We start from the raw sequence: 11998 nt of genomic DNA, 5'->3' as shown, positions 1-11998 counted from the left end.
GAAACCCTAGAAACCCGCCGGAGATTTGGAGCCTCGGAGCCGCTGGAGAATTGGAGCCTCGAAGCCGCCCCACGTCCACCAGGAGAGGAGGCCCGCGACCTCCCCGCCGTCTATCCCCGCCTCCCCCAAGCTCGCCGTCTCCGCCCTCCGTCGTCTCCGCTCCGGCCACCACCTCATCGTGGTCAGGTAACCCTCCTCCCTCTGCCCCTCTTCTCCTCTCTTCCTCCTCTCCTCCCTCCCGACCATGCCCTCTTCTTCTCTCTTTTGCTAGGTTTAGGTCAAATCCCTTTGTTGCTTTAATTGTACAGCATTATATATAGACATTTGAATCAAATTTATGATCATCAAACATCAAAATTGCAGGGGAGAGGTTGGTGCCAGGATTGCATTCGTTGTAATCATCCTGCGGCTCTTCTTCCCGCATCACTTCCCTGGTATCATTTCCTACCTAATCTTTTACCTATCCTTGCTGCCCCTAGCAAATTATCACTATGTGTTGCATTTCTCATCTTTAGTGTGCCTTGTAAAGAGAATTTTCTGCTTATATAGCACTACCAAAAAACATGTCCTTATTTTTCATCTACGCAATAAGCCGCTAAACTGTTACATAAATCACGCAATGAGTACTCGGTGCCTAGCAAACATGTATTTGTCCATGGTTTATAGACGAAAAAATGCACTGGACACACTGAAGAAAAATGCATTGTATCATGTATTTGTCCCTGGTTTATATATGAAAATGAGTTATTTTGGACATTAACCATTGCAAGCAGTGTGCTGCTACCACTGTCCTGCAAGGTAAGAGACATGTAGGACTGAAACTGGATCCAGTCATGTTTGCAACTAGATACAGACTAATTGCAAACTGTGCTCTTTATTATATCCCAGTAAAATAAAATATAGGATAAAGTATGTAGTGCTGGCTCCTGAGAATGAGTAGAGCTATCTAGTCTCTGCAAGCAACTTAAAGCCCTAGTATTCAGTTGCCGGTTTGTTTGGTGTGATACATAACACAAGATGGGTTTGGTGTGGTTCTAGTCAAGAGATATGGACTCTTAATTACAAGTAAATATAGGGTTCAAGATGAGTATGTTGATTATCCAGGGCTGAATCTTAATTACAAGTAAATATAGGGTTTAATTTGTGTTTGGGGTTGGAGCTGGGAAAGAGAGACAGAGTGATAGGAGGGGGAGGGGAAAGAGAAATGTTTATTTTAGGGTTTAATTAGGGCAGTGGCATGGTTCCCAGCCCAGGTGATATGACTGTCAATGCATGTTCATGTTCATGTTGAGAACCTGTCACAATGCTTGACTTGACTATGTTCTCATATGTGCTTCTATATGATTTTTGTCTTTTGTCTCCTGTTGTTCTGTTAATAACCAGATCTGATACCAGTGAGTTAGATGCCCATGCATGCATGAGCTAGCTGATAGACAAAGACAAGTAAGCCAGGCCTCAAGACAATGCAGCTTAATCAAATTAAACTCAAGATTCTGGTGCTTAATCCTGTTGCATTGGATTACTTGTTGCATTGGAGGTTCTTCTTGTCTTGAGGCAAACAAATTAGCATTGGAGGCTCATCTTTGAGGCTCATCTTTATTACATATCAGAACTTGCAAACAAATCTGTGAAAGACTTGTAAAGTTGCTGGGTTTTGTCTCCGACCATTGTGTCGTGATGAATTTGCAGGTACCTCGAGAGGCCCTTGAGTTTGTCGGAATGTCGATTAACTTCCGTTCCGGCAAATTTGAGTACTCCATATGTCCTATTTTCAGCAAAGGTCATGCTGAAATTTTCCGTGAATTTTAGCATGACTTTGCTAAAAATAGGACATATGGGGTACTTGCGACTAATGCATGGGCCGGGGTATCTTAGTACTTAGTTAAGTAGGATCAACTGCCCCGCCATTCTTGCTGCATTAAACCATAGGTGGAAATAGAGCCAAGTGATTAGGCCCAACTTAGAATTCTCCTTAGCATCGATAAACCCTAGATGATAAACCCAACATAGGTGGCAATAGAGCCAAGTGATTAGTGTCAACTGATTAGGCCCAACCTAGGGTGCCTTGGCATCGATAAACCCTAAATGATGAAAACTTAACTTGGCTTCTATAGGGTGCCTCAGTGTCGATGAGAACCTAAATGATGTACGCTTAGGCTTTTAGGGTGCCTCGACGTCGACAAACCCTAAATGATAAAAGCTTAGCTTTTAGGATGCCTCGGTGTCGAAAAACCCTAAATGATAAGACCATGATCTTGTTCCTTGACAATAACCAACTTTTTGACCAAACTTTTTTCCTATTTAGAGCGAAACATGGCCCACAATAATGAGGCCGGTGGTTCGCGCGGCAAGCAATTCTGGGAGCTGTCCCAGGAGTTGGAGGAAGAACCTCACCGCTATGAGGACGTCGCGGAAGACACCGATCCTGACTACACAACCCCTAGTGGCGTCGGGGATGACACCGCTGATGATGGCGCCGCGGATGCCACCACTGATGATGGCGGCGCACACACAGATGGCAGCCAACCAAAGAGGCAACGGAAGGACCGGCGCCCGAGCGTGCTCAACACCGTCAGGGAGGAATTTACTGAAGTGAACTCCGACGGGCATCCGACGGCGCCCAAACACGTAGTCAAGGGGTACTTGGTTCAGTTCGGGTGCATTCTCCGGAGCACCGTCTCGATCAACACCGAGAACCTAAGGCATAAGGACTGAGGGAATTTGCGCATCCTCCTCTTCATGAAGCTGCATGAACGATACAAGTTCCCCGCTGAGTTTGCAAACACACGCCTCTCAGGGAATAAAGTGAACGGTGCCGCCCTCACGAGGATGAGCATGGCCCTGTCTACTTGGAAAAGCACGGTGAAGGCAATGATTGAAAAAGGTGATAGTTATGAGAAGATCAAGGCGAAATATCCTTTGATAAGCGAAGATGACTATAAGGAGTTCAAGATCAAGTGCGAGAGCAACGCAACCTCCGAATCAAGTCAGTGGGGGAAAGAAATGCGGAAGTTGAACTTAGGGGTCCACCAACTCGGTCCCGGCGGTTACAGAGTGGCGGAGCCTATATGGGACAAGGAGGACGCGGAGCGTGCCGAGCAAGGCCTACCGCCCCGCTTTGAGAAATACCGTGACAAGCAGACCAGGAACTTTCTCAGGGCCCGGTACAAGGAGGACCCGGTAACAAAGGAGCTTACCACGGATTCGAAGACCAGGGCGCTTGAGCTTGTTCTGGTAAGGAATACACCCCCCGCGTAATTAGCTCCATATGGTTGCATTCTAATTAATCCCCAATATTTCTAAATGGTTCATGTTCCTTCCGCAAGACAATGAAAGCAGTAGCGCGGGGTCGTCTCAGAGCTCCCCTTTCGACACCCCTTTAAATAGGGCGTTGAATGTAATGAAAAACAAGGATAAGCTCAGTAAGCCGACGTCAGCTGGTCGTGTGGCCGGCAAAGGCTTGTCCACAAAATGGTCGTCATACTATACCGCTGGTGGGCGAAAGGAGAAAAAGACCAGCTCGGAAAGCCAGTCGCGCGAGGTTGAAGCACTCAAGGCACAAGTGGCGTGGATTCCGGAGATTGTCCAAGAGCAAGTGCAACAACAACTGGGAACGACGCTCAACGCCATGGTGCCTACGTTGATTCATCGACTGACGACGTGGATTACGGGCGGCCAACAGGGGCCTCCCCCGGTTCCCAGCTTCACGGCCAGCAACTCGCACAACGCGCATGCGGCACCATTGGTGTCTCCGGCGGAGGCGATATTCGTGTCTCCGGCGCCGGCACAGGCATTGGAGCTTAATGCACCCGGGTGTACGCCGGCCGGCACCTCGCCAGCAAGCGGCCCCTCCGTTAGTTGCACGCCCGCCGTTGGCGGTGCCTCGACATTAGCCGAGCTCGACGACATCACGGTAACTAAGCCTCTCGGCTGATGACTTCATCTCCTTGCCTTTGACTGGGCATCCCTGACCCCTACATGTTTTCGCAGGGCGCCACCGATGTTCCTTGCACTCTCCTGCACTTCGTGGGTGGCGAGTTGGTCGATGTCGCCAAGGGCAGAATCGTTCAACCGGGCAACCCCGTGTTCCACGGTAATCCGATGCCACCCACAGTGTATAGGGTTGAAGTGGTTCGGGTGCTGCCAGGCTGCGACAAGTTGTTACCTCCGATTCGACCCGCTGGGGCCGACGAAGAAGATGAGATGACCCTCAGTGCCTGCGTAAGCTGGCCCCTGCTTTGGCCGAAGAGCCAAATTCATTTGGGGGCGGGGGACACCACCCCACAGACAAGACCGCCAGTCGTGTCGGCGCCAAGCCATGGCAAGAATGCCGCAACGCTACTGGACATGTCGGACATCCCTATGGCACAGGATCCGGACATGCATATGGCACAGGATCCGGACGATGACGACAACGACGACGGTACATTTACCAACGTCGATAAGTACTTTGCCGAACATGGGTACGGTGACGAGTTCTGCGGGCCTCCTTCTCAAGAACCCAACCAAGACGACCGCGATCTAGCTGGTACGGCGGAGAAACCCAATTGCAACAGGCGTCGTCTGGCGTTCAGTTCTCAGGAGACGCCTCCAGCTGCCGCCTTCACCGAGCCTCAAATAGCTGAGGTGTGAAATATTATCAGCCCCAACACGCTCAAGAAGGCGGTCTGTGAGTAGAACTCGGTCCCATTACAGCAGATCAAGAAGAAGGGACGGAAACGAAAGGCTAAAAAGGGCGCCGGTGCGAGCCAGCCGGCACCGAGTACGATCCGTGCTCAGGACGGGCCACCTTCACCTAAGGATATCTCAAGGCAGGTGCATGTGGCGGGTAGGGCAATGCTACCGACAAATATGCTCAATGCTGCAACCGGTGCTATGCGGAGTCTCCATGATAGTGTTCTTTCTTTGGAGAAGCGGCGTCTCAAAGAGAATGATGTGGCATACCCGGTTTTCGTGGCCAAGGTGCCAGAGGGCAAGGGCTTTGTGCATGGCACCATCGGGGGTACGATCGTCCTACGGTTTGATGACATCTTTGCTATGTTTAACCTTCATTCGCTGCACTACACCTTCGTTCGGCTGTTTTCGCTGAGTATGGAGATGCGGATCATTAGAGACAAGACCCCGGACATCGTGATAGTCGACCCCTTCTACATGCGTGCCAAGCTCTTGGGCAGCACTGGGGACCGCCAAGTCGCGAGTTCACACCTCGAAGGCGTCATTCTGGCAAACCCAAATAAGGATAACTTCCTCGTGTCTTACTTTCCCGAGTAAGTCATCCCTTAACCGCCCCGAAACAAATGATTTCTTAGATTTCGATCGTTCTTTCTTTTTTCTAACATTCTGTGTTCTGTGTAGTGACACACATTGCACACTCATCCTCTTAAGCCCGAAATATTCCATGGCCACGTATTTCGACCCGAACCGTGACTCCAAGATAGACTACACAAATATCAAGAAAGTTCTTAATGATGTTCTCCCCGGCTACGCCAAATCTGGAGGCACCTTCACCAGGCCAGTTCGTAGGTACGGCAGGCACGTGTTCGTCCACAATACTAAGTTCTGCTGCGTCAAGCAGCCGCCTGTCGGTCAGAAGGATGCCTACTACGCCCTCGATCACATGTGGGCGATCGTACGAGACCATCATCACCTTCTGCTACCAGATAATCTCAAAGATTGGGCCGCGAGCTTGTCAGCAATCCAGGACGCGAGCATCAGACAAGAATTCTTTCGTATCCAGTCGGAGTTAGCGGAAATCATCCATCAAGATGTCCTTCATACCTCGGGGCAGTTCTACCTCGGATATCAACCGTCCAACAGTGAGATAGACACAACGCTACAAATGCAAGCTGACAACGCCCGCGATTTCATGACCATCACGACAGACGGCGGCTTCATCCACGCTCCGGTCCCATGAGTCGAGTCGAAAGTAGTAATGCTATGTGTACTTCTGAAACATTGATTGGCTCATGTTATAATTAAACTTTAATGAATTGTATGTCTTTTTGGTTTGGACAGTCGTTCAACTTAGATGTAATCGATGCTATTTATTAGTAGGACCATGAATCGTGCTATTAATGTCTTGCTTTTCTCTTTCGATCCTTTTGTTGCATACTTATATATTGCTTATGTATTGTCTGTTGTTTGGCTTGTGCATAGAGATGCCGTCGTATGTCGTGTACAAGGGTAAGGTTCCCGGAGTCTACGACGACTGGGAGGAGTTTCGGAGACAGGTTCACCGTTTCAGCGGTAACAATTACAAAGGATACACCACTAGGGCGGAGGCGAAATCTAGATACGTCCGCTATCTAGCGGGAGAGAGGAAGGAGCGTTGGAGGAACCGGATGAAGACCAGTTTCATCGCGATGATGCTCATCGTGATGACCGCAGCTCTCTTCTATGTGATGGTAGTTTAGATGATCGATATCGACTTGTAATGTAAAGACAAACTCGCTACTCGCGGTCTCGAGACTTGTAATGTTTTATCTTTATTCGGTCTTTTGAATTCGGAGACTAATATGATGAATTGTATTCGGAGACTAATCTTCTATTGTATTCGATGAATCTGCTATTGCTGTGTGCTGCTGTCTATATTCTGTCCAATAATATATTTTGTAACCTGTGCAAAAATCAGAAAAGTAAAAAAAATAAAACCTAATATTCATACTAATGGCGCATCACCTCAAAGTGCGCCATTAGTATGCCAAAGGATACTAATGGCGCATCACTACACAGTGCGCCATTAGTATGTCAAAGGATACTAATGGCGCATCACCCCACAGTGCGCCAATAGTATGCCAAAGCATGTGGGTAAATATGGCACCCTGGGAGGCATACTAATGACGCATGGTGGTCTATACCAGATACTAATGGCGCACCGGTGATGCGCCATTAATAAAAAATACTAGTGACGTGGTACTAGTGGCGCACCAGTAGTGCGCCATTAGTAGGCAAAACTGATGCGCCACTAGTAGGCTTTTTACTAGTAATGCTAGCCTCCAAGTATGGATCCTACGACCCAGGTTTTGGAGTGCGCCCCATAATTTTTGATGGTCCAGACATCTTTGATGAATCTGCTAGACCCGTTTTTCGACCCAAACTCCATATTGGCAGTTACTATGGAGTTCGGGCATGTTTGATGACTCTGCTACAGTGGTTCTAACTTTAGCATACCGTCATCTTCCTTCTATCTATTGTGCCTTGAAACCATTTGGACATTATCTCATATGCCGGAGGTAAGAAATATGATAGATAACCTGATAACACAGATTGCCATACTAGGGCTATGCAGAAACAAAGAAGCAATTCATGGCCAGATGACATACAAAACAGATCCAACATGCTCCCATGATCTGCAGTAACCTCCAATATTTCTTTTGCACAAACAAAACTAACATTACATTGTTCTTGAAAAAACTAACTTTGCCTAGAATAAATGCACCAAACATAATTTTGTATGTGGTCACTAGAAAAATTATGTTAATTAACAAAAGGCACATATGACATCTGTAGCTATGTAAAAAAAACATTATCTAACAAAAATATACAACATTTGTTTTCACTATGAAAGTTCTACATGATTGGCTGGTGTTGATGCTGAACAAGCGAGCCCATCAATGTCACAAATCAGTCATGGAAAGGCATTACAGTAACGATATTTTTTAGGGGGCAATAGTGATGTGTGGATTGTGGAGACGAGTTCGATTAACATAACCAAAGGACAGAAGTATTGGGCTTAGGCCTCACAACTTTCCTTGGTGTTGGATACCATCATCTACTGTATTGGTGTTGGACATGTGGTTATAAGCAAAGAGTCGTGTCAAATAAAAATTAAACCAACTAGAGGACATTGGACCTCAAAAGGCCAATTAGGGTGATTATGCACTGCATTAAAAATAATAATATGCTTTGCCCAATGAGAGTGTGAATTGTGTTACATGCATGCAAAAGTGTATCAAACATTTACATATTTGCTATTCTTCTGTTGCCATTTTTTTAAGTTTTGATTTATTGTTCAAAAAAACGTTTCAACCTGTATTTGAATGTTTTTGAACACGTATTCAAAAAAAGTTTTAAAAAAATAATCATGTAGTTCAAAAATGCTAAACATGTATAGAAAAGTTTTATATTATATTGAAAAATAGCATGCATAAAAATAAAAGGTGTTACTGATGTATATGAAAAATGTAGACACGTGATAAAAATATAAATAAAAGGTAAAAAATAATACTGAAGAAGAAACAAAGAAAAGCAAGGAAAGGATTAAAAAATAAAAGGGAAAAAATAAAACTAAAGAAATCAGAGAAAACCCCAAAGAAAACCATTGCAAACAGTTGAAAAATCTAAGAAAAAACCAGATAAAATATAAGTAAAAGGTAAAAAAATACTGAAGAAGAAACAAAGAAAAGCAAGGAAAGTATATAAAAAATAAAAGTGAAAAAATAAAACTAAAGAAGTCAGAGAAAACCCCAAAGAAAACCATTGCAAACAGTTAAAAAATCTAAGAAAAAACCAGATAAAAAAACTTTCGCACGCGACAATATTGTGCCGGCCCAGTACTGCCGCGCCAGAAATGAGACAGAATATGTCTTGCACGGGGCAAGAAATAGGCCTCACCGTTTGAGGACGCTTCTCAACTGGTTTTAGGAAGGACTAGTATTTTACATCATGTACCTATTCTGCTTTTGTGCTTTTCTCATATTTTCAATTATTCATTATTTACTTTTTCTATTTTTTATTTCTTATTTCTTCTTTTCCTTTTCATTTTGAAATTCATGATAATTTTTCAAATTTGCGAGAAATTTCAAATACTTGAACATTTTCCAAATACATGAACAATTTTGGAATTCTTGAGCATATTCAAAGTTCATGAACATTTTTTTGTATTCATGAACTTTTTGAATTTGCAAATAGTTTTCAAATTTGCGATCTTTTCTAAAATTCAAGGAAGTTTTCGAAAGTGACATACAGTATTTGAATCTGTGAACATTTTTCAAATCCACAGATATTTTCCAAATTAATGAATATATTTTTGATGCGAAAATATTTTTCTAATTTGCCAACATTTTGTGAAATTCATGAACTTTTTAAAATTCCTAACCACTCTTTGAAATCATATTTTTTTCAAATTTGTGATCATTATGCCAGTTCACGAACATTTTTTCAAATTGGGACCTTTTTTACAGAATGAACATTTTCTATTTTTAGTGAACATTTTTTGAATTTCAACATCGTTGCAAGTTCATGAGCAATTTTTAAAATTTCTGAACTTTTTTAATCCATTAAGATTTTCCAAAAACTTTTTTTATCTATGACTTTTTTAATTTCATCAACTTGAAAAGTGATAGCTGTTTTTTTTCTTTTTCTTTGTTGGGAAACATATTCAACTTTATCTATACTTGAAATCATTATGGGCACAGGGCTTTGGATCCACAATCCAAAGAAGTACTTCCGTATTTAGACAAATCTAAGACAAGAATTTTGGGATGGAAGGAGTACATAGTAACTCCGACAACTTATAATTATACTAAACTCTCTTGGAGACATCTTCTGCATAGTTTCAATTTTTGCAAGATGGAAAATTGCCAAGACTTTAGTAATGAAACTACTGTTGGAGTGGAGCAGCCATGCTACCCCTTGTTTACCTGCAATAACTTGATTGCCGATAAAGGTTTTTGGAATCCCTTGAGTTGCCAATCTGAAAAGATGGGAAGTCCTCAATGATGAACTTGGGTTGGGAATGATCTCCTAGAAGTGCAGGCATTCGAACCATAAAATCTTCACCATAATACCAAGGAAATATTTTAACTAAAATAAATCAAACCAACCAAGGCGATATGATGCATAAACTCATCAAATAAGAATAATCAGATCCGCGAGGACACATACCTCTCTAGCTCCATGGCCACAAAGAACCCGAAGTAACTTTATCCGAAAACACCATGCTGTCACTAGATGTTGATGAAGACTATTAATTTCCTGAAGATCCAAGCCCCAACATGTCTCAACACCAGGATGGGAGACAAAGGTGAGGGGACATGAAATTTCTTCTCCTCTGGCGAGTATGGATTGAGCTCTCTGTCTCACCTACTTTTTTCCTTAGCAACCAGTAGCGGGTCGACAAAAAAGAAACGAAAGATCGAAATAAAGTCGACACGAACAAGCGAAGGAGGGAGTGTGGGAGACCGAGCAAAGGTTTCATGGGCCGACCTACCAACAACGCGAAGTGGGTGACGGTGGTTGTATTGCTCACGACAAGGGATACATATCACAACAAAGCTCTATAACAGCTCCCATGGATTACCAGTTCATTGTCGAGTTTCTTATCTCTCTTAGCACGGGAGAGATACACTTCCACGCAAGTTGGGTCAACGGCCCTAGACATATGGTAAAACACGACATTGCTTAAGTGTTGTTAAGACCATATGATGCTAGTGCGTCTCTGCAGGAATTGGTTGATATATAATTTGATTAGATTTAGTCGTATGAAATATGAATTCTAAATCGATAATGTAAGAACTAAAATTTTCAGATTGTATTTAGTTTTATTGATGAGAATTTTAAATTATTAATATAAGAACAAAAATTTAAAACACATAAAATTTACTATATTAGTTACTGAGCCGAGTCTTTTCTCATGCATATTTGCATATTGATGTGGGCCTTTCCATGCATATTTGCATGTTAAGATGGTATGTGTTCATGTTGAAAGAAATAGATTAGTGGGTGTTAGTGCATTGCCCACTGTCTTAACCTACAATTGGGCCAATTCTAACTCTACCGAGTTTGTGGCCCATGACAGCTACTTATTTCCAGCCCTCCAAATAGCAGCCCTGCCCACTTTTTTTTGCGGGGAAAGCCCAGCCAACTTCATGTGTCCTGCTAGATATCACCGTCGTATTAATTTCCTACCACAACACGAGATTTTTTTGAGACAATACCACTACTACATGGGATGGCATCAGATAATTGGATCCTCGACTTAGCCGAACATCATCTCAATACAAATATGTTAAACACACGGGCCTCTTACAGGAGGTTTACGGGCCCCCCTAAATCCAATCACAATTTGACATATCAGTTTCACCCCGTAAAAACCTACCATTGATGTAGCGTTACTGATCTCAATATATGGTAGCCTGTTAATTATTTAGGTGTTAATTATCCTCTGCTTCACGTCGTTTCTCGCTTATTTTGCCTGGATGAATGCATTTATTTTTCATCAAACATTCCTTTCTACGAGCCTATATATATTTAGCTTGATATTTCTTGAGTAATATGTTTCCATTTTGTTTGGCCAAGTGTTTTCAAACATTTCTCACTTTAGTACGATTTATATATTAGGCATGTTTTTTTTGGTTCCGTTAAAACAAGTAGGGGAACTTTTTTTTTTTGATAATGCACTCTTTTCTTAGAAAATAATGGATCATATGAACAAAAAAAGGAAATAGAACCTGGTTTCAATGCGTAGCTAAATTAAGCACATGCATGCATGAGGTGTCATCCAACAACTACTTCATAAGTACCCCTCGCCAAAAGAAAAGACTATACCAAGCTCCAAATGAAAGCCACTAAAAAAAAGCTCCAAATGAAACGGTAGCTCATCAAGAATCGAGTAATATGCATTTTAATGTACGTGAATTAGTGCTAGGTAGCAGCAAGTTAATCTCTTCCCTCAACATGTTGTCATTTACCATCCGCCATTAGGTTTGACGCATTGATGGCTAATTCTGCTCCGTAACTGACCCAATCCAGTTTGATTAGTTAAATCAGATATCGATCAAATGAGATTAAATTGGTATTGTGCAAATGAGGCATCATTTAAAAAAAATTGAAGGCCTGTTTTTCCTCCTGAAACTATTTGCTTGGCTCTGTTGTCCTTTACATTTAATTTGGGCTCATTTACCTTAAATTTTTTTCCATGATAGAACAACAATATGTGGAGCATCTTAGCCTCTCTTGAAGGACAAAGTCGCACCAGACAATTAATAATGAATATATA

Source organism: Triticum dicoccoides, chromosome 6A (genome assembly GCF_002162155.2).
Source record: "Triticum dicoccoides isolate Atlit2015 ecotype Zavitan chromosome 6A, WEW_v2.0, whole genome shotgun sequence".
In the NCBI taxonomy this organism is placed as follows: Eukaryota; Viridiplantae; Streptophyta; class Magnoliopsida; order Poales; family Poaceae; genus Triticum; species Triticum dicoccoides.
The sequence above is the reverse complement of the archived record's forward strand: the minus strand, read 5'-3'. Positions refer to the sequence as shown.